The following is a 22,274-nucleotide window of genomic DNA, read 5'->3' as shown; positions in this document are numbered from 1 at the left end:
CCAACAATCGCTGGCTATGAAGAAGCTGAATGGGTTCGCAATTAAATGGACAAAGATCGACCCGGAAGAAATAACACAGAGGGTTCTTGAAAAAACACACCTCTGGTTAACGAACTGTCTGTCCCCCGAGGCATCCCCAGAATTAATCATCACCTCTTTTTATAACATCCAGGAAGCATTAAGGGACGAGCTATTCATTAACACAAAGAATAAGCGCAGACTTCCTACCACGAGATGGTTCGATACTGCCTGTCGGAAGGCCCTTACATCCCTCAAAGAAGCCCTAAAACAGCAACCGAGAGACCCTCAAATAATCTCACAATGGAGGAAAATTTACAATACTGCTCGGAAAAATCGTAAAAAACAGATAAAGCAAGATCTATGGCTTCGACTACATGACAGTGCATCAAGGAAAGATAGCACTGCCTTCTGGCAGACCATAAGATCACCTCTCCTGGCCAACATCAGCGACCCAGACCACCTCGATGTGGCAATAACTGAGGATGACTGGGTCTCCCACTTTTCAAAAATCTTTGGAATACCATTGGATGCCGTTCCAACATTCCAAACACAGGAACCTGAACCAGATAAGAGTAAGATCTATCCAATCAAGCTACGCTTTACCCTCAACGAGGTCAGAAAGGCAATCAAGGCCTCAAAAACAGGCAAGGCCCCCGGTCCAGACGGGGTCCCCATGGACTTGTTCCTACATAACGTTGACTACTGGTCAAAAATAATTACACGGGTCATGGCTGCAGTCGCCTCAACCGGTCTCTTTCGCTCATGGTCAACATCTACACTATTGCCCATCTTCAAAAAAGGGGACCGTAACGACCCTGCGTGCTACAGACCGATCTCCCTTCTGGACTCCACGGGCAAGATTGCAGGTCGAATACTCCTGGACCGATTACAATCTTGGGCCCGGGAGAATAACATCATCACCGACCTGCAATACGGTTTCCAGAAGGGGCTCAGAACGGTGGAACAGGCCCTAAACCTCGTCCTCCTGCCTGGAAAGTACGCGCGCGCTAAAGGAGGCAACATCTTCCTGGTCTACGTAGACTTAAGCGCGGCTTTCGATTGCGTACAGCATGCAAAGCTATGGCAGATCCTGGCACACCTCGGAGTGGACCCACCTATACTAGCCTTCCTGAGAGAGTTATACACCAACGCAGAAGGTCGAGTTCGTTTTGGCACCGGCGGTGAACTATCACGTCCCTTTAAAATATCAAGAGGAGTAAGGCAGGGATGTGTACTGGCTCCCTTCCTGTTCAACCTATACACAAACGGGCTTGAACAGGCTATGTTGGAAGGGAGCCAGGACCTCCCGCAGATAGATCACCGCCCGATACCTATTCTTCTGTATGCCGACGACTCTGTCATCCTGGCACGGACTTCTAATCAACTCCAGCGACAGTTAAATAAATATGTGACTTTTATGGACTCACTGGGCCTAAAAGTTAATATCAAAAAAACTTTTACAATGACCATCGGACCAAGGCCAGGAGTCACCAAGCCCATATTCATCAACAACAGCAGATTAGAAAAAACCTTGGTGTACCCATACTTGGGCATTCTAGTGGATGACACAATGTCCTGGCGTAAGGCAGTGGAAGCCAGAAATCTTAATTTTCGCCGTGCTGTATCAGCATTAAGTGCTTTCTCAAGGAAACTAGGAAAACCAGCCCCAGCGGAACTGTTAATGATATACTACGCAAAATGCCACAATACGGCTATTTATGGAGCAGGCATCTGGGGCTATGGATGTATTGACCAACTCCAGGTTACTGAGAACGCCTTTATCAAATACATTCTAGCTCTCCCCCAAAGCTCCCCGATTCTAGCCTCGCATCGGGAGCTTGGTATGGAATATATGATTGACACCATACGATGCCAGCCCATCCTACTCTGGCAGCGTATATGGTGCAACCCAGAAAGTCACATCACCCGTTCCCTCATTACCGACTGTCTTGGCCTAGCGTACTGGAGGAAAATACCGTGGCTTAACTACATTCACAAATTTTTTGTAGATCTTGACTGTGAGCACTACTTCCTCGAACCCCCCTCAATCGAAGACATCTCAAAGAAGCAGCTGAAGGAATTATGTATGGGCCATCTAAGGGAACTCCGCAACCAAGCAGAGATTACTAAAATACAAAACGAAAAAACCTGTATGTTGCAGAGAGGGAAACTCATTCAGCCGTACCTGACATATTTCCTCTCAAACTATGAAAAGTTCTTAATTACAAGACTCCGGTTTGATCTTTTCTACCGTCTGGTCACATTCCCAGAAATGAGGAACTGGTCCCTAAATCTGACGAGATGTCCTTGCGATGGAGTTTCTGTACAATCCACGATACATGTCGTCCTTTTTTGTAAATACTACAGACTGGCAAGAAAAACATGGATTTTTCCCATCCTCCGATCAAGCGGTCTTAGACAATCATATCCAGCACTCTCCCTTTTACAATCCCCGAAATCCCCACATGAAGCCAAATTGATAGCGACCTTTCTCAAAATAGTAATATCAACCCGTCGCAAAGTTTCCACCTAAACCTGTATCCACCCCAAAATGTAGAAACAGTACCCCATATTGAAATACTTTTTGTACAGTGATGCAAGTTCTGTGACCTAATGCTTACTGATTTTACCTTTCTGATGTATGTTTAATTTCTCTTTTTAAGATGTACTTTTTATGATTATACAAACTTATAATCGAATAAAAGTTGATGAAATGAAATGACTCTGTGGGTGGCTCTGTGTGGGTGGCTCTGTATGTGTGTGTGGGTGGCTTTGTGTGTGTGGCTCTGTGTGGGTGCAAATGCAATAGGTCTCGCATTTGCGAGTGATTAAGCTATTGGCATTGTAAATGACAATGCCATTTATTTATGTTTTAAAAAACAAAAACATAAATAAAAATAATGGCATGAGCAATGCCAATAGCTCTAACTTTAACAATGCCGAGACCATTGCATTGTAAATGCTTGTTCTAATTTTCCCACTCGATTTCAAGGATCTCAGTGGTGCTCAGATGAAGGGCGTTGCATGTTTAACACACCCGACATGTGTTTGACGCTCTCCTTCACATAACTTGGAACATTCCCTAATTTAATATTAGCCATATCAGTGGTACTCATTTTATCACCTACGGAAAGAGTCAAGTGAGGCACACACAACGTTTTGTTTTGCTTCTAGCCAGCCCCAACAGGTCGGCGGAGATGGCATGTTAGGAGGCATATTATTCACTTCATTTATATTCATTTCAAAACGATGAACGGCTGAGTGGTCCCTGCCGGGACAAAAAAACTTGTCACCTCACGTTTACACAAAATCATTCATACTGGCTTTTATAAATCGCACTAAAATTGCCCCTTGCCTTTCAATTTTCTACGGCAGTGTCACCAAACTCAACAGTATTCCTATCATCCACTTCCAAAGAGCAGGAGGCTGCGCAGTTCCTGCCTAGATTTGAACCTTCCACAGGCACTTCACGCACACATCTCTGCAGCATGCACTGTCACCCACTGAGCCAGCTGTCCAAAACAAGGGCAAAAGACAAGAACAATTCTATCATCCAAGAGAGCTTCTGCACCTTTCAATGACGCACTCCACACAAAATGTAATGTTTCCTGGCACCTTTAAAATATAAGTTGTTACTCAAACTCAGCGATGCTTCTTTTACCAACGTTGGGGGTATGAAAGGCTGAGCTGTCCCTTTCGAAAGTACAACCAGTGGCATATAATTTACACAGCTATCTTGGTAGGTGCATCAGCCCATTCAGCTATACAAAGTCAAGAGAAATAGTGACTATTTATGAAGACACAAAGGCGTGAGACATATTAACAATTTAGAGAGAAAACAGTTCAAACTAAATTGTATCTTGACTTTTGTAAATATAGAATGCTATTATTATCAAATTTATTGTGTTACTAATTTTGAGCCACTAACCTCTATTGTTGTATCTATAAATGTTGTGACGACCATTGCACGCCACTGCAGTCCTTACACTTAGAGCATGCAATGCTGTTGTTTTCTTGATTGCAGTGGTATGTATGATCAGGCTGTGCATGGTTACTTTGAGATGGACCCCCTTTTTTGATGTATGTAAATATATAATGTATGTACATATGGTTATACTGCCTCTGAATTGCAGACGAGCCATGCATTGCACCATTTCAGTAGTCAACACTTCCGGACTCGAAGATGGGGGGCGTTAGTTGAAGCTTCATCTTTAAAGACCAGAACCATCGCCCTGGTTCGCAAAAATGCCAAATAAAAAGTTCAGACACCGATGTTATCTTAGGTTAAACAGCTCTTAACACAGGCTTCCGTCGGGTAACAGATCTTACAGGCTCAAAGATCAAAGAGGGAAACTATCCGTTACTTGGCACCGGTCTCACAGGCCCCCGCCCTTTGCAGCAGTTCTCTTGAAATCGCGGGATTCAGGCTGCTGCCTCCAATTTACCAAGTTTTTAGAAGGCTATATTTATGTGTCTGATAACAAAGCTTTCCTCAGGTCACGCTGATTATACATGTTCAGGGCTTTGGCGGCTACTGCACAAGATGTTACAGAGATTTTAGACACACAGACGTATAACTGTAAAGAATCCATCAGATTTCACTGAATCTACAGATACGTTTCAGAAGACAACCCTTACACAAATCTTACAACCTAAGCAATCACAGGAACATTCTATGCAACAGGATACAAACATATAACATGCTCAGGCTTTCAGACAACAGAGCTATATTCACATGATACATTAGTCCGTGCAGCATCGCTCCGGTGGAAAGCAGGAAACCATCGGTCAGTGAAGCTGCCGAACACTCGCTGCATTCATGGCCCGAAGCGAAGCCTTTCGATGCCCGGTTTGGGACCCTTTGCCAAGAAATGACGCAGCATGTAAACAGAGGGGCTGCTGCGCAGTGAGAACATAGGCAGAGTGGATCAAACCAGCGTCAGTGTGTTCAGGGCGACGCTGCAGTTACTGGGACTGATTTATTTTCAGCGCTCACTGAAACCTCGAAACTGTGATAAAGTGATTTTCCCCGGTACCGCGGGATTTCGTCACACTCTGCTGTGCGGCAGCTTGCACAATCGTCTTTAAAATGAAGCAGCCATAAACACAAAAACTCGATGAACAAGAAAAAGCTTTTATATTTAACGAAGACACGCAACCGAGAAGTAAGTTTACCTTAACAAGCTGGAGGAGAGAGAGCACGCTTCCACCCCTCCCTGTTTCACGAACTTTTGCTTTTTCAGTGCGGGCCGGCTTTGAGGGGCGCCTGGCAGTGTAACGCGAAGGTCTGGTCACAGGAATCTCAAAACTTTTTAAGTTAAGAGCCCTGTAGAGTGAGCCTTCGGTTCCGACGCTCTCATAGTCGGGCTCTCTGGCGCCCCTGCTGCCACCATGTCAGTATAACTTCTTGTAGATCTCGGGTCCTTCTCTTGCTTGTGGGCAGATGTACAGTAAGCAGCGCCGGGCTCTTAGCAGATGTACCCAAGTGCTGTCTTCCTGTTCCTGCAGGCACTAGTGAAGCCGCTGTGATTTAGAACGGAGATAGAATCTCTCACTGAAGTGCCGTGGATGGAAGGATTTTTCCTAAAGTGTTTGTGTAGCAGGTGTGCAACGCCCATAAGGCCAAAAGCTCCCTAGTCCCTGCCCCTTGTGTCTGAGATCGGGCTGATGCAGCTTCAGGATAGGGTGACAAAATCTTGCGAAACAAAAAAACCGGGACTACATTTTGACAGCTCTCAACATGGGAACCCAGAAAAGTTACTAAGAAAATAAATAAAATGTAATTTCTACAAGCAGCATCATACTTATTAATTAAATTGTGTACTTATAACAGATGCTAACTAGAACCGCTTTAGAACAACTAAAAAAGTGCCTCTCACTATTATCAGTCGACTCTCTCTAAAAACCGGGACATGAGCCAAAATTGTTGAAATCTGCTGGTGAAAAACTGGAAATTGTCGAAATCTGCTGGTAAAAAACTGAGACTGTCCGGGCAAATCCGGGACGTCTGGTCACCCTACTTCAGGAGGACACACAGGCGCACAGACGTTTGTGCAGTGGCTGGCGCCTTATCTCAGACTCATCTAAGTATTTTACAGGACTTTAAAACTACTGACATGCTAACAAGGCTTTCTGTATGTTTTCACTGGTTCCACTACCCCCTCCGTCCAATGGCGGCTGGCATCAACGGGGAGATGGGAGCGGGCACAAGCGAAAAAATACAATAAAAAACTTTAAAAATAGATGGGCGGGGGCGCACAAATAAAATTAAGAGTATAAAAATAAATGGGTTTGCGCACATAAATTAAATGAAAAAGTATAAAAGTCAACTTACCTTGGGAAATACCTTCTGCTCCCCATCTTTTGCGACTCCAACTCGGCCACAGGAACCTCTCTACACGAATCCCGGCGCTGCTCTAATACTGTGAGCAGTACAAAAGGAGGTGGTGATGGACGGAGCATCTGAATCAATCAAACACTCACACCCAGTCAACAGATCTGGGTTTAATCCATCACCGTTCTTTAGCCCCCTCTGCCACCCCAGTTCAGACATGGCCATATGCAAATCAGTCTGACCCTGTGCTTCATGGGAACAGTCCAGCCCGAACTGCCAAGCCATGCCTTCCCTGGAACGGAAACAAGCTTCCTAGGGCTGGTTTCTGGCATTTCAGCCGTCTTCAGCCAGGCTTGCTTGAATCCAGTGGCAAAGTGAGCAAGGGACTCACGTCTGAGCATACCCTGCCAACTTATGGCGAACAAAGCGGTACAAAAGGGGGTGGTGATGGACGGAGCATTTGAATCAATCAAACACTCACACCCACTCAACAGAGCTGGGTTTAATCCATCACCGTTCTTTCTCACCGTGCACTAGCTCCTCTCATCAAGTGCTCACCAGTCACTGCCGCAGCTCACCCCTCTGTGTCGCTGCTCACCCTGTACTCACACAGGCACACTGATCCCTCTTTTTTTTACATTGTAGGTTGGGTCTGAAAATCCCAACTTGCAAAGTGTTGCTGGATAAAAAAACATGTTTGCCTAAGAAGTCAAGCATTACATAAGATCAGTTGAATGTTGTGATATTCATTTTTAAAAATTGAATTAGTTAATAGTGTTGCTACTTGATTCACATGTGAAACCAAAAATAAATGCTTTACCGCTATTTTAAGGAAGTGCACTTTTTCATTCACATCATACTTGTAACAAGCATTGTCAAGACCATATCTTATGATTTCTGAATAGAGCATGGAGAAAATGTGTTTGCTAAGCTGCACTAAAAGCATGGCAGGTAACTAAAGGTTAAATCTTAGTCATAATTAGGTTAACTTATTTCCCCTAAACAAACAAAGTCTAAACTATACAAACTTTAAAAAGTCCAAAGTTATAGTTCTAACTTTAATTTACAATTTATCAACCACCTTCAAATTATTATAAGTAGCAGACCTCATTAGACACTCTTTTTAGTTTGCTAATCAGGCAACACTATCTATAACTCAACACTCTACCATGCACTGTGTTGTGACAAATAATGTCATTTGAGAAGTTATGTGTTGTTATGAATGCTATCATTTCACATGCTATAAGAGATGTAGTATGTAGGGTATAAGCAGTGCAAAGAAAAGGCATGCGTTATAGTTAATGTAGTGTGGTGAGTGAGGTGACAAGACTGTGTTTGGAGGTACCCTATGTATAGTAATTTAAAGGTGGCACATAAGTTATAAACTGAAGTTATAATTATAACTTACCATTTTTAATGGTGTGTATTTTAAGTTGGGTTTGTATAGAAAGAATAAATAAGGTTTTTCGATCTATAAATTATAGTTGACCTTTGTTCCTTAGTTTTTTTCATTGTATGTTAATGGTTTTTATTCTTCATAAAAATGTGTTTCAAATTGCAGTATAGAGTGTTGTTGATTGGAGTGATGTAAAGTGGAGTGTAGTACAGTTCAGTGAAGGAGAGTGTTGTAGAGTCTAGTATTGTAGAGTCTAGGGTCGTAGAGTGGACTCAAATAAAGAGGAGTGGTATAGCGTACAGTGGATTAAAGTGTTATACTGTGGAGTGGCATAGTGTGTAGTATCGTGGAGTATCATAAAGTGGAGCAGGGGTTATACAGTATAGTGGTATGTCGAACAGTAGAGTTGAGTGTGGTACAGTGGAGTATTGTTGACTGGAGTGGCATGAAATGGAGTGTGGTGGAGTGAAGTGGCATTGAGTAGAGTGTTGTAGAGTGGCACAGAGTGTAGTATAGTGTAGTTGTATAGAGCGGAGTTCAGGGGAGGAGAGTGTCATATAGTTCAATTTGTCGAGTGTGGTATCATGCGTAGAGTGGCTGAGAGTGTCGTACAGTGTAGTGTTGTACAGTGGAGTATCATTATTTGAGAGAACGCATTGCATGGTAGCGTGGTGAGTTATAGTTAGTGTTGTTTGGTTAGTGAGCTTAAAAGAGTGTGTAATGAGGTCTGCTACTTATGATAATTTGAAGGTGGTGGATAAATTGTAATTGAAAGCTATATCTATAACTTTTGAATTTTTAAAGTTTGTATAGTTTAAACTTGGTTTGTAGAGGGAAAATAATGTTTCCTAACTAAGCTTTAACCTTTGTTTTTTCATAGAATTTCAATGTATTTTACATTTTTTTAAATAAAAAATGTGTTTCAAATCATAGAGCCCAGTGTCGCAAGTGAAGAGTTGTTATGTTGAGTGTTGTAAAGTACAGTGGAGGAGAGTGTTGTAAAGTCTATTGTCACAGACCGGAGTACTGTAGATTGGAATAGAGTAGAGTGTAGTAGCATATGGTACAGTAAAGTAAAATGTTATTAGTGTCATGGTGTCTCATATAGTGGAGTCAACTATGGTAGACTAGAGCAGCGAGTTGTATAGAGGTATGGCATGTCGAACAGTAGAGTAGGGTGTCGTAGACTGTCGTAGAGTGGAAGAGAGTGTTTTTGAGTGGAGTAGGGTAAAGTAGAGTGTCATAGAGTAGAGCACAGCTTTCCAAACTGTGAGGCGCGACACGTTACTGTGTCGCGCCCCATGCGTAGGTGTGTCACACGATCAGCGTGCTGTTTAGATCACCCCCACGGGCCATCGAGCAACAAGCAGAGTGGCGCTGCAGGGGCTCTAATATGAATAACAACAAAGCCTTATTAGCACGTTAAATGGTCTTTTAAAGACCTGTGAAGTGCTTGGGTGTGGCTGTGTGTGTGCCCGGGAGCCGTCTGAGCCGGGGCTGAAACACACGACGCAGGGGGCTTGGGGGGAGGGATTCATTTGTGGATAGTCCATTTGGCAAAGGGCCCTTCCATTGGTGAATACGGTGGGTTATTAGGTCCAGGGGGTTGGCCTGGGGTTTGGGGCAGCCCTGGGATCGCGGTGCATTGGAAAGAAAAGCTGCCAAGAAGCCCTATAGAAGCTTTCACATTTACATCATTCTGCACACTGAGGCTTGTAACCTTACGAAAACATAAACATAAACAATTCAGTTCAATGGAGAATGCCCTTGTGAGCCATGGGCATGGAGGAGTGCGGGGGACGGAGTGGGGAGGGGCGCTGCGCGCCTGCGCACCACCAATACAGGAAAATATTAAAACGATTTAAGAATGAAAGCAACATTTTTTCTTCTTTGTCACAGACCCTTATGGAACCCACAGAATATGTTGGTCAGGGAAAGAGGGAGGGAGTGAGACAGAGAAGGAGGGAGTGAGACAGAGAGGGAGGAAGACAGAGAGAGAGAGTGAGACAGAGGGAGACAGACAGGGAGGGAGACAGAGAGAGTGAGACAGACAGAGGGAGATGGAGGGAGAGAGAGTGAGTCGGAGGGAGACGGAGGGAGACAGTCAGAGGGATAGGGAGTGAGACAGAGAGGGAGGGAGGGAGACAGAGAAGGAGGGAGTGAGACAGAGAGGGAGGAAGACAGAGAGAGAGAGTGAGACAGAGGGAGACAGACAGGGAGGGAGACAGAGAGAGTGAGGGAGATGGAGGGAGAGAGAGTGAGACAGAGGGAGACGGAGGGAGACAGTCAGAGGTAGAGGGAGTGAGACAGAGAGGGAGAGAGGGAGACAGAGGGAAGGAGACAGTCGGAGGGAGAGGGAGTGAGACAGAGGGAGGAAGACAGACAGGCAGGGAGACACAGAAGGAGTGAGACAGAGAGGGAGGGAGGGAGACAGTCGGAGGGAGACAGATGGAGTGAAAGGCCACCTCCGCCTCTGATTCCCTCACTAGTACCCTTTAACAGTGCCCTTCAAGTCTCTATAACCACTGTCTCTCAGATTTCTATGTCTGACAGCTGTCGAATAGTCCTACTTTTATGTCGATGGTTAGTGCAAATCGTAGTCCTAATTCTATGTGGCAAGAATAGGCTTGAGTGTTGAGTGGAAAATCAAACCCAGCTGAAGCCAGGATACAAGATCAAAAGTGTGGCCATGAAAAGCAGAGTTTTACGAGACAGAATCCCTCCAAGAACATGCAACATTTTGGGATTCTAGACCACAGAGATTTAGTCTAGTGCCGAAACTAGTGACCTAGTGATCTGGAACTTTTGGTTTTAATTCCAGCTCTGGCACTTGACTTTAAAATGTGTGATTCTGGTAAAATTAGTTGACCTCAATCTGCATAAAATTGTAAATATGTGAAGAATGTAACGTGATTGTAAATATATAAAATGTAATATCACAAATGTGCAAATCTCCTGTTCATGCTTTGTTACCAACCATGTGGGTTTTCTTCAGATCCATACAAACATACATACATTATCTGGGGGTGGATGTGTGTGGGGTGTGTGTGTGTGGGGTGTGTGTGTGGGGTGTGTGTGTGGGGGGGGTTGTGTGTGGGTGTGTGTGTGGGTGTGTGTTTCTGTCTGGGGGTGTGTGTGTGGGGATGTGTGTTATTTATTTGTGTATTTTGTAAAGCGTGCAGCTACCCCAACGGGGTGTCCCGGCGCTAGTGATCAGACAGCAAAGAACACCAGAAACAGAGTACTAACAGAAAAGGAAGGTTTTGAGGGATCTACGGAATTCAGGTTCTGACTGGATTAGACGGAGAGAAAGCGGAAGTTTATTCCAGTAGTTGGTGGCGCCAACTTGAAAGGTTTTACCTCCAGATCGGGTTTTTTTGAATCTATGATTGATTAGGAAATGTTTATTTTTGGAGCGCAAGGTTCTGGAGTGACTGTATGGGAGAAGACAAGAAGTTAGATAGGCTGGACCTGAACCTTTATTGGTCAGAAAAGCCAAAATCATGGCTTTGAACTCAATCCTTTTGGGGATAGGCAGCCAATGTAGTTTCCGTAGATAAGGAGAGATATGATGTCTGGGTGGAATGCCGCAGACCAGACGGGCGGAGGCATTTTGGACCATCTGGAGTCTGTGACACAAACCTGCTGTCAATCCCAGAAAAATTCCATTGGCATAATCCAGGTGCGATGTTATAAGGGCCTGGACTACAGTTTTCCTAATATTGCTGGGCATGTAATTAATGAATTTTTTAATCATTTTAATTTTAGTGAAGCAGGCAGCCGAGACTGTGTGGATTTGATTGTCAAAAGACAAACGATTATCCCATCTAACCCCCAGGTTTCTAACCGAATCCTTAGGGGAGGGGGCAAGGCTCAAGTCATCCGGCCACCAGAGATTAGAGTCGAGGGGAGATGGTTGATTGAAAAATAAGACCTCGGTGTTGCCGGCATTGAGTCTCAGAAAATTATGATCCATCCACTTTGCAATGTTCCTTAAACATACTTTTAGGGGGTCAAAAGTAGTAGGGGATGAGTCATTGTAAGAAAAGAGAATCTGAATGTCATCCGCATATGATGTCACTTTAGTACCAGACTGAGAAAGTAATTCAGCCAAAGGAGTAAAATAAACATTAAAAAGTAGCGGACTCAACACTGAGCCCTGCGGGACACCCCACTTGAGTGGCCTTGCTGAAGAGGTAAACGGGGGAGTATGCACTTGTTGTCTTGAGACGGTGTCGAATGCAGCTGAAAGATCCAACAGCACCAACACCGCCCTCGATCCCCTGTCCAGGGTCCACAGCACAGAGTCGGCCATTTCAATCAGGGCCGACTCAGTGCTAAATCCATGCTGAGAATCATGGAGGAGGTCATTAGATTCTATGAAACTAGACAGTTGTTGATGGACAATCTTTTCCAAGATTTTAGCTGGGGCGGGGAGTAAGGAAATTGGTCTATAATTTCCCGGGATCTCTGCATCAGCATTAGCCTTTTCAATAATGGTACTAGGAAAGCATGTTTCCACGACTCTGAATAAGTACCAGAGCTCAGGGATGCATTCCATATGGAATTAGGGTGAGGATTTAAAAATGCTGCTAAGGCTTTGTATTGCTTCGCTGGCCATGGGTCACCAGGTGACCCTGTTTTGCATTTAAGAAGTTTCTGGAGAGAGAGGTCCTCCGGAATTTTGGAGAATTCCGCAAAGACTGAAGCTGAGGCAGGGTTAGCTAACTGTTCATCCTCCACCTCGCCACCATCCGTTTTCGTGAAGGAAGCATAGATAAGGGCGATTTTTTCTTCAACGAATTCAGAAAGTTGTGTACATAAAAACTGAGACACAGGAGGGCGACTCTTCAGGGCCTGTGGATCTGTAAAAGATTTAACAATATTGAAAATCTCTCTAGAGGAATTAGTGGCTTTCTCAATTTTGTCCGATAAATAATTTCTTTTGTGAAGAATAATCATTTTTCGATATTCTTTAAGGGCAGTGCGGTACTTAAGTTTGCTTTCTGCTGTGAAATTTACTCTCCAACAACGTTCTAAGGATTTGCAGACAGACTTTTTTTGTCTCAATTCCTCTGAGTACCATGGCGCCGCTGGAGCGGATCTAAAGGTTTTAATAGGTCTCAGAGGTGCTAGTGAATTGATGGCTTTAATCACTCACTCATTGAATTTACAAATGCGTAAGTCAAGGTCCGAGACAAAGGGAGGGTTGGAATCTTTAGTGATTTCAAGAAGAAGTTCCGGAGAAATTTTGCTCCAATTTCTGCTAAATTCCTTTGGCAGAATGGAGGGTCTATCATGCTGAATCATAGTAATAACGAATGGTATGAAGTTGTGATCTGACCATATCACAGGTCTAGGGTCCTTGACCAAAATATCAGTAAGGTTAGAGCAAATAAGATCTAACGTATGACCGGCTTTGTGGTTAGGGAAAGTTACCAGCTGGGTAAGATCACCAGCTGCTAATGTGGTAGCAAAATTCGAACTAAGATGGCAGGTATCATCATCAACGTGAAGATTAAAATCTCCTAACACCGTATAGTTAGAATACCGTGAGCAAGCCTGAATAATATAATCCATGAGCGATGCTAGATGGGAAGAACTGGAAGTGGGGGGTCGATAGATCAAAAGGCCAGAACAGGTGGTCTAGGCCGATAATTTAATACAAAAGGGAAGGCCCTCAATACTACCAGTTTGTTCATAGTGAGGCGACGTTATCGTTCATTTGGATTTATGTATAATTGCCACCCCTCCTCCCCGTTTACCGTTTTGACGATTGGCACATAAGATATCATAGCCGTGTGTGGGGTTTTGTGTGTGGGGGGGTGTGTGGGTGGGGTTGTGGGGGTGGGTTGTGGGGGTGGGTGTGTGTGTGTGTGTGGGGTTGTTTGTGTGTGGGGTTGTGTGTGTGTGGGGTTGTGTGTGTGGGGTTGTGTGTGTGGGGTTGTGTGTGTGGGTTGTGTGTGGGGTTGTTGGTGGTTCGGGTTAGCTCGCTGCGCTCCCTCGCGTTACTGTGTCCCTCAAAAAAAATTCACAAAAAGGTGTGTCACCAACATGAAAAGTTTGGAAAGCTGTGGAGTAGAGTATCATCAAGTGGAGTGTCAGAGAGTACAGTGGAGGAGAGTGTCATAGAGTGGAATGTCGTGTCATGTTGTAGAGTGGCATATCGTAGAAAGAAGTTGAGTGGCGTGTCTAGTGTTGTACAGCGCAGTACAGTAGTATAGAATGGATGGGTATAGAGTGGAGTACATTGGCAAATAGTGGAAAATAGTGTATTACAGTGTTGTACAGGGGTAGCTCCTCTGCTATTGAGGAGGGGCGTTGCCCCATTGCTTAAATGCAGAAAATGAAAACTAAAAATGATAATAAAACACATTATTATCATTATATTTTCCATTGACCCAGCCGAGTTTGCAGAGTCCACAGAGTCTGGGGCAAGGTAGGGCCAGGTACAGCATCACCAGAAGGAGGAGGAGGAGTAGTGGACACTGAAAGTGCACATGTCGGTTTGGCTGGACGTCCACGGCCAGCCAAACTGACATGCGCACTTGGATATCTCCAGGCTATTCCTTGGAGATATCTGCAGGGCTCAGGAGCACAGACTCTCAGTCCCTGCTGGAGCCTGAAACCGTTCCACTCCGCCCAATCTCAGCGCTCTCTCATACTGGTAGTAAAAGCATGAGAGAAGCGCTGGGATTGCATGGTGAGCAGGGAGCCTGTGCTCATGGAAACCACTGTGTGGGGAGCAGAGGAGCAGCGAGGCACGGCACGGAAGCAGAAGGCATTTGTATATTAATTTATTTTTTATTTATTTTTCCCTGCACTGCCCATCACTTAGAATGGCCACTAGCTGTGACTGGTGTTGTAGAGAGAGTGGAGCTGCATACAGTGGAGTAGAGTGTAGGACAGTGGAGTGGCATATAGCGTAGTATGGTACAGTGGCGTAGAGTGGGATATAGTGTAGTAGAGTGGAGTTTAGTAGGGTGGATTACACTGGGGTGGGTTAGTGTAGAGTGGAGTAAAGTGTTCTAGAGTGGAGTTGTGTGTCATAGACTAGAGGGATGTGGCATGTAGAATGGAGTGGCGTAGCATGTAGGCAAGCAAAGTGTCATAAATTGGAGTATAGCGGGGTGTCGAACAATATTGGAAAGTGATGTAGACTACAGTAGAGTAGAGTGGCATACAGTCTAGTTGATTTTTGTAGCATACAATGGCATTGAGTGACGTAACGTGGAATGGCATACAGTGGAGTAGTAGAGTGGAGTAAAATGGGGTGCAGTGACATACAAAGAGTTGCGTACAGTGTCGTATGGTGGACTAGAGTAGAGGGGCCAGGGTGGGGGTAGTAAACTTGGACATACAGAGGAACATAATAATTACTTTCCTCCGACCCGTCGTATGTCTGAGTTTACTACCCCCCCACCCTGCCCCTCCCCTGCCCCGCCCCGCCACACTGCCCCGCAGCACGCCCTATGTGAGCCACCACTGGATATATTGGAGTAGAGTTTAGTAGTGTGGAATAGAGTATTGTTGTACAATTTTGTAGAGTGGAGTTATATTGAGTGGAGTAGAGAGGAGTAAAGTACAGTGGAGTGGCATAAAGTGGACTAGCTTAGAGTAGAGTAGTGTAGAATGGAGTGACATACAGTGGAGTGGCATAGAGTTTAATAGCGTATAGTGGAGTAGCGTGCAACGGTGGGGCGCATAGTGGAGTTGTGTACAGTGCAGTGGCGTACACTGAAGTGGTGTAGACTGGAGTGGCATACACTGGAATGTGGTAGAATGTATTGGCATACAGTCAAGTGACATAGACTGGAGTGGCATACATTGGCATTGTGTATAGTGCAATATCGTAGAGTGAAGTAGCGGAGAGTGGAGTCTCGTACAGTGGAGAGGCATAGAGTGGAGTTGCGTAGAGTGGAATAGCATATCGTGGAGTGGCTACGGTGGCATGGCAAATGGATGTATGTTAAATTTAGCAGCAATGTAGATTATGATGTGCAGAGTACTGCAAACAGTGAATTGCGCTGGCTTGCGTTTCTCCAGATTTACCAATCAACACAGGGCCACACATGGTAGCCTTGTAATCCTTTGTAAATCAGACTTAAGTATTGTATTGCCCATGCGACACCATAAGTGACACAAGGTACTGCAATCCAATAATACAGCTCGTTATATTTTGGGTTATGGTATACTGTGACAATCTTACAGTATACCGTGGTACATGGTGATGGCAAGCCAGTATATAATTGGGTAATGGCTATTTTTAGAGAATGAAGAGGCTGCCAAATATGAATATTGATATTTAAAAAAATATTTTTAAGTAAGTTTATAACCATGTACAGAGGTAGTTTCACAAAACTTTGTGATATTCTGTGAAAGTACAGCAGCGACAGAGATCACTGAGCGCCTGATTTAGATTTTGAGTGTTGGATTGCTCTGTCACAGCCGTGACGGATATCCCATTCGTCGCAATGTAAATCCCATAGGATATTATGTGATTTATATTTCTGCGTACAGGATATTCGTCACTGATGTGACAGAGTAACCCGTCTTTCGAAATCTAAATCAGGCCCTAACTTTAAATGCCTTATAACTTAATAAATACTTGCTCTACTTACCAACACTACCCCCCAGAATCATTTTTGCCCCCTAATATGTAATACTGCCACATTTCATAAAAATCAAGCTGACGGTTTTTGAGCTACGCGAAATACAAATGTCTATTGAAAATGCATTGGATTTCAGCCTTGTTTTGGGGACCCCCACTTTTTTTTTGCACCCCCTTGATCAAACACCTTAAATCTTTCAGTTCTCCCGAAATGAAACGAGGGCAGAAGGTCTGCACAGTTTTGCGCAAGTTCATCAAACGGGTGCAACGTTATTAACAAACAAAAATCCCATCTCTGGTAAACCCTAACGATCACTAGCCGTAGGGGGTGGGGGCCGGTTTGTGCCCCCTGGGGGCCATTTTTGTTACAGGGCTGTTTTCGGTCCTATAACAAAATCGGACGAAAACAGGCCCAGGCAAAGAGCTCGGCGGCAAACACAATCCCCGAGGGGGAGGCCAGCCGCGCACTTTGCCAGGGGCGGTTTTGGTCCCAGTCGGGCCCTGATAGCAGCTACCACCACTCTGTAATATAGATATCTCCAAATATAAAAAAAAACCTTTTAAAAATGGGATTATGTGGTTAGGAGTGATAAATTTAACAAATGTATGAAAAAGTGGATTTTTAAAAACTAGCATGAAATGTGAGCACCACAGTGATGCTTCGTCCTAAAACTGCACAGTTCAGTGAGTAAAGAACAGATGCTGTCTTTCTGAACAGGTCTGGGAAAACCCCAGTCGCTGGCTGCAAGTGTACGAGCTCCTTGTTTCCTGGCGTCACCGAACAAGATGCTACTGTAAAGCGGTGCACTATTTATGAACCAGCCCAGGAAGAGAGAGGGGGAGGCTGGGAATTTCTGACATCCAAGAAGCCGTCTTCACAGTGGGCACCGTAAACTGTGATTAGAAAGAGGCCCCGATGTCACGAGGCAAGGGCCTCGTTCCAAATGCTGTGAAGTAGAAGAGCAGCTTTCTTGGGCACTGGCATAAATGAAGTAAATGTTGCCAGCTGTCGAGAAAAACACATTGTAATTAAGTAGTTATGATGGTTGGGAAATTCCCCGCCTTCTCCACGCTTCGAGAACATCCTGTAAATCTTCTTCAGGGATTTAATGAGACAGGCTTGAATTAAATAACCACCAAAACTTCCTTGAAACACCTTACTTACTTGAGACAACTCCCAGATAACAAAACTCCCAACAACACAATAAAATAAGCATTTGCAATGCATTAGGTCTCGCATTAGGAAAGTTTGAGCTATTGGTCTTGTAAATGACACATTTTTTATTTATGTGTTGGTTTTGAAAATAGCGAAATTAATAGCTTTGTCATTTACAATGCCAATACTTTTAACTTTTGCAAATGTGACACCTAAAGAATTTGTAATGCAACATGTTTTGTATTTATGTGACTTAGATGTATTGACATTACAAATAACAATGGCTTTTAATTTTTTTAAATAATTAATACTTAAATAAAAGTTATTGTAATTTATAATGGCAATAGCTTAACCTTTTGTAAATAACTTTTGTGAAGATTATGTTCAAAGTATTTTATTGTGACGAAAATCCAAACACAGAAGTGAAATATTAACATCTTTTTGTGACATTTGTAATAAAGCTTGAAACATTGAGAGAACATATTTGAACCAGTTGTTGTTGAATGGTTGCACAGATTGATGCAGTGGTGGCGCTGAGTGATGTTGTGGTGGCGACGAGTGATGCATTGGCATTCAGTGATGCTGTGGTAGCGCATAGTGATGTTGTGGTGCCCCTGAGTGATGCTGTGGTGCCCCTGAGTGATGCTGTGGTGGTGATATAGATAGATAGAGTGAGGGCGATAGATAGATAGTGGGAGGGCGATAGATAGATAGATAGATAGATAGATAGATAGATAGATAGATAGATAGATAGATAGATAGATAGAGTGAGGGCGATAGATAGACAGAGTGAGGGCGATCAATAGATAGATAGAGTGATGGCGATAGATAGAGTGAGTGCAATAGATAGACAGATAGATAGAGTTAGGACGATAGATAGAGTGAGGGTGATAGATAGATAGAGTGAGGGCGATAGATGGATAGGTAGAGTGAGGGCGATAGATAGATAGCTAGAGGGCGATAGATAGATAGATAGAGGGAGAGTGATAGATAGATAGAGAGAGATAGATAGATAGATAGATAGATAGATAGATAGATAGATAGATAGATAGATAGATAGATAGATAGATAGATAGATAGATGGCGACAGATAGATAGAGTGAGGGTGATAGATAGATGTGTGTGGTTGTGTGTGTGGTTGTGGTTGTGTGTGTGTGTGGATGTGTGTGTGTGTGTGGTTGTGTGTGGTTGTATGTGTGTGTGGTTGTGTGTGGTTGTATGTGTGTGTGTGGTTGGGTGTATGGTTGTGTTTGTGGTTGGGTGGGGTTGTGTGTGTGTATGGGTGTGTGTGTGGCTGTGTGCGTGGTTGTGTGTGTGTATGGTTGTGTGTGGTTGTGTGTGTGGTTGTGGATGTGTGTGTGTGGGCGTGTGTGGGTGTGTGTGGTTGTGTGTGTTGTGTGTGGTTGTGTGTGTGTTGTGTTTGTGGTTGTGTGTGTGTTCTGTTTGTGGTTGTGTGTGTGGTTTTGTGTGTGGGTGTGTGTATGGGGTCGTGTGTGTGGTTGTGTGTGTGGTTGTGTGTGGTTGTGTGTGTGGTTGGGTGTGGTTGTGTGTATGGTTGTGTGTGTGTGGTTGTGTGTGTGGTTGTGTGTGAGATTGTGTGTGTGGTGTGGTTGGGTGTGTTTGTGTGGTTGTGTGTGTGTGTGGTTGTATGTGTGTGTGTGCGTGGTTATACGTATGTGTGTGTGCGGTTAGAGAAGGATATATGTGGAAGAGAGCAGCAGATCAGCACAGCAGAAGAGAACAGGGAGTTAAAGAAGGAGGCGGGTGGGAGAAAGCATTAGATCAGTAGAGAAGAGAACAGGGAGTAAAAGAAGGATGTGGGGTGGAAGAGAGCAGCAGATCAGCACAGGGGAAGAGAACAGGGAGTAAAAGAAGGAGGTGGGGTGCAAGAGAGCAGCAGATCAGCACAGGAGAAGAGAACAGGGAGTTAAAGAAGGAGGCGGGTGGAAGAGAGCAGTAGATCAGCACAGGAGAAGAGAAGAGAACAGAGAGTTAAAGAAGGAGGTGGGATGGAAGAGAGCAGCAGATCAGCACGGGAGAAAAGAACAGGGAGTTAGAGAACGAGGCGGGTGGAAGAGAGCAGCAGATCAGCACAGGAGAAGAGAACAGGGAGTTAAAGAAGGAGGTGGGGTGGAAGAGAGCAGCAGATCAGCACAGGAGAAGAGAACAGGGAGTTAAAGAAGGAGGCGGGTGGAAGAGAGCAGCAGACCGATACAGGAGAAGAGAACAGGGAGTTAGAGAAGGAGGTGGGGTGGAAGAGAGCAGTAGATCAGCACAGGAGAAGAGAACAGGGAGTAAAAGAAGGAGGTGGGGTGGAAGAGAGCAGCAGATCAGCACTGGAGAAGAGAACAGGGAGTTAAAGAAGGAGGCGGATGGAAGAGAACAGTAGATCGGCACAGGAGAAGAGAACAGGGAGTTAGAGAACGAGGCGGGTGGAAGAGAGCAGCAGATCAGCACAGGAGAAGAGAACAGGGAGTTAAAGAAGGAGGTGGGGTGGAAGAGAGCAGCAGATCAGCACAGGAGAAGAGAACAGGGAGTTAAAGAAGGAGGCGGGTGGAAGAGAGCAGCAGATCGATACAGGAGAAGAGAACAGGGAGTTAGAGAAAGAGGCGGGTGGAAGAGAGCAGCAGATAAGCACAGGAGAAGAGAACAGGGAGTTAAAGAAGGAGGTGGGGTGGAAGAGAGCAGCAGATCAGCACAGGAGAAGAGAACAGGGAGTTAAAGAAGGAGGTGGGGTGGAAGAGAGCAGCAGATCAGCACAGGAGAAGAGAACAGGGAGTTAAAGAAGGAGGCGGGTGGAAGAGAGCAGCAGATCGATACAGGAGAAGAGAACAGGGAGTTAGAGAAAGAGGCGGGTGGAAGAGAGCAGCAGATCAGCACAGGAGAAGAGAACAGGGAGTAAAAGAAGGAGGTGGGGTGGAAGAGAGCAGCAGATCAGCACTGGAGAAGAGAACAGGGAGTTAAAGAAGGAGGCGGATGGAAGAGAACAGTAGATCGGCACAGGAGAAGAGAACAGGGAGTTAGAGAACGAGGCGGGTGGAAGAGAGCAGCAGATCAGCACAGGAGAAGAGAACAGGGAGTTAAAGAAGGAGGTGGGGTGGAAGAGAGCAGCAGATCAGCACAGGAGAAGAGAACAGGGAGTTAAAGAAGGAGGCGGGTGGAAGAGAGCAGCAGATCGATACAGGAGAAGAGAACAGGGAGTTAGAGAAAGAGGCGGGTGGAAGAGAGCAGCAGATAAGCACAGGAGAAGAGAACAGGGAGTTAAAGAAGGAGGTGGGGTGGAAGAGAGCAGCAGATCAGCACAGGAGAAGAGAACAGGGAGTTAAAGAAGGAGGCGGGTGGAAGAGAGCAGTAGATCAGCACAGGAGAAGAGAAGAGAACAGAGAGTTAAAGAAGGAGGTGGGATGGAAGAGAGCAGCAGATCAGCACGGGAGAAAAGAACAGGGAGTTAGAGAACGAGGCGGGTGGAAGAGAGCAGCAGATCAGCACAGGAGAAGAGAACAGGGAGTTAAAGAAGGAGGCGGATGGAAGAGAACAGTAGATCGGCACAGGAGAAGAGAACAGGGAGTTAGAGAACGAGGCGGGTGGAAGAGAGCAGCAGATCAGCACAGGAGAAGAGTAGAGAACAGGGTGTTAGAGAAGGAGGCAGAGTGGAAGAGAGCAGCAGATCAGCACGGGAAAAGAGAAGAGAACAGGGAGTTAGAGAAGGAGGTGGGGGAAGAGAGAAGCAGATCAACACAGCAGAAGAGATCAGGGAGTTAAAGAAGAAGGTGGTGTGGAAGAGAGCAGCAGATTACCACAGTAGAGCAGAACAGGGAGTTAGAGAAGGAGGCGAGGTGGAAGAGAGCAGCAGATCAGCAGAAGAGAAGAGGGAGTTAAAGAAGGAGACTGGGTGGAAGAGAGCAGCAGATCAGCAGAGGGAGAAAAGAAAAGAACAGGGAGTTAAAGATAGAGGTGTGGTAGAAGAGAGCAGCAGAACAGCATGGGAGAAGAGAGCAGCAGACCAGCTCTGGAGAAGAGAAGAGAACAGGGAGTTAGAAAAGGAGGTGTGTGGAAGAGAGCAGCATAACAGCACAGCAGAAGAGAACATTGAGTTAAAGAAGGAGGCTGAGTGGAAGAGAACAGTAGATCAGCACCGGAGAAGAGAACAGGGAGTTAGAGAAAGAGGCGGTGGAAGAGAACAGCAGATTAGCACAGGAGAAGAAAACAGAGTTAAAGAAAGAGGCAGGGTGGAAGAGAGCAGCAGATCAGAACGGGAGAAGAGAAGAGAACAGGGAGTTAGAGAAGGAGGTGGGTGGGAGAGAGGAGCAGATCAGCACAGCAGAAGAGAACAGGGAGTTAAAGAAGGAGATGGGGTGGAAGAGAGCAGCAGATCAGCAGAAGAGAACAGGGAGTTAGAGAATGGGCGGGGTGGAAGAGAGCAGCAGATCAGCACAGGAGAACAAAACAGGGAGTTAAAGGAGGCGGCGGGTGGAAGAGAGCAGCAGATTAGCAAAGGAGAAGAGAACAGGGAGGTAAAGAAGGAGGTGGGGTGGAAGAGAGCAGCAGATCAGCACTGGAGAAGAGAGCAGGAAGTTAAAGAAGGAGGCGGGTGGAAGAGAACAGCAGATCGGCACTGGAGAAGAGAACAGGGAGATAGAGTGTGGGCGATAGAGTGAGGGGCAATAGATAGAGTGAGGGCAATAGATAGATAAATAGATAGATAGATAGATAGATAGATAGATAGATAGATAGATAGATAGATAGATAGATAGAT

The 22,274-nt window shown here is 45.0% G+C and overlaps 1 protein-coding gene across 7 annotated transcripts in view; it reads right to left on the bottom strand.

Annotated features, from left to right (window-relative positions):
* Positions 1-5,458, bottom strand: part of TLR2 (toll like receptor 2) — a 165,230-nt gene extending 159,772 nt beyond the window's left edge. For all 7 annotated transcript variants that reach the window (XM_086962318.1, XM_086962317.1, XM_086962320.1 and 4 more), the window contains exon 1: positions 5,197-5,458. The gene's annotated coding sequence lies outside the window, so the exon portion shown is untranslated. The remainder of the gene's footprint in view (positions 1-5,196) is intronic.
* Positions 5,459-22,274: the final 16,816 nt, after the last annotated feature.

The sequence above is a fragment of the Lissotriton vulgaris genome, chromosome 3_1, assembly GCF_964263255.1.
Source record: "Lissotriton vulgaris chromosome 3_1, aLisVul1.2, whole genome shotgun sequence".
In the NCBI taxonomy this organism is placed as follows: Eukaryota; Metazoa; Chordata; class Amphibia; order Caudata; family Salamandridae; genus Lissotriton; species Lissotriton vulgaris.
This window is presented reverse-complemented; position numbering and strand designations above follow the sequence as displayed.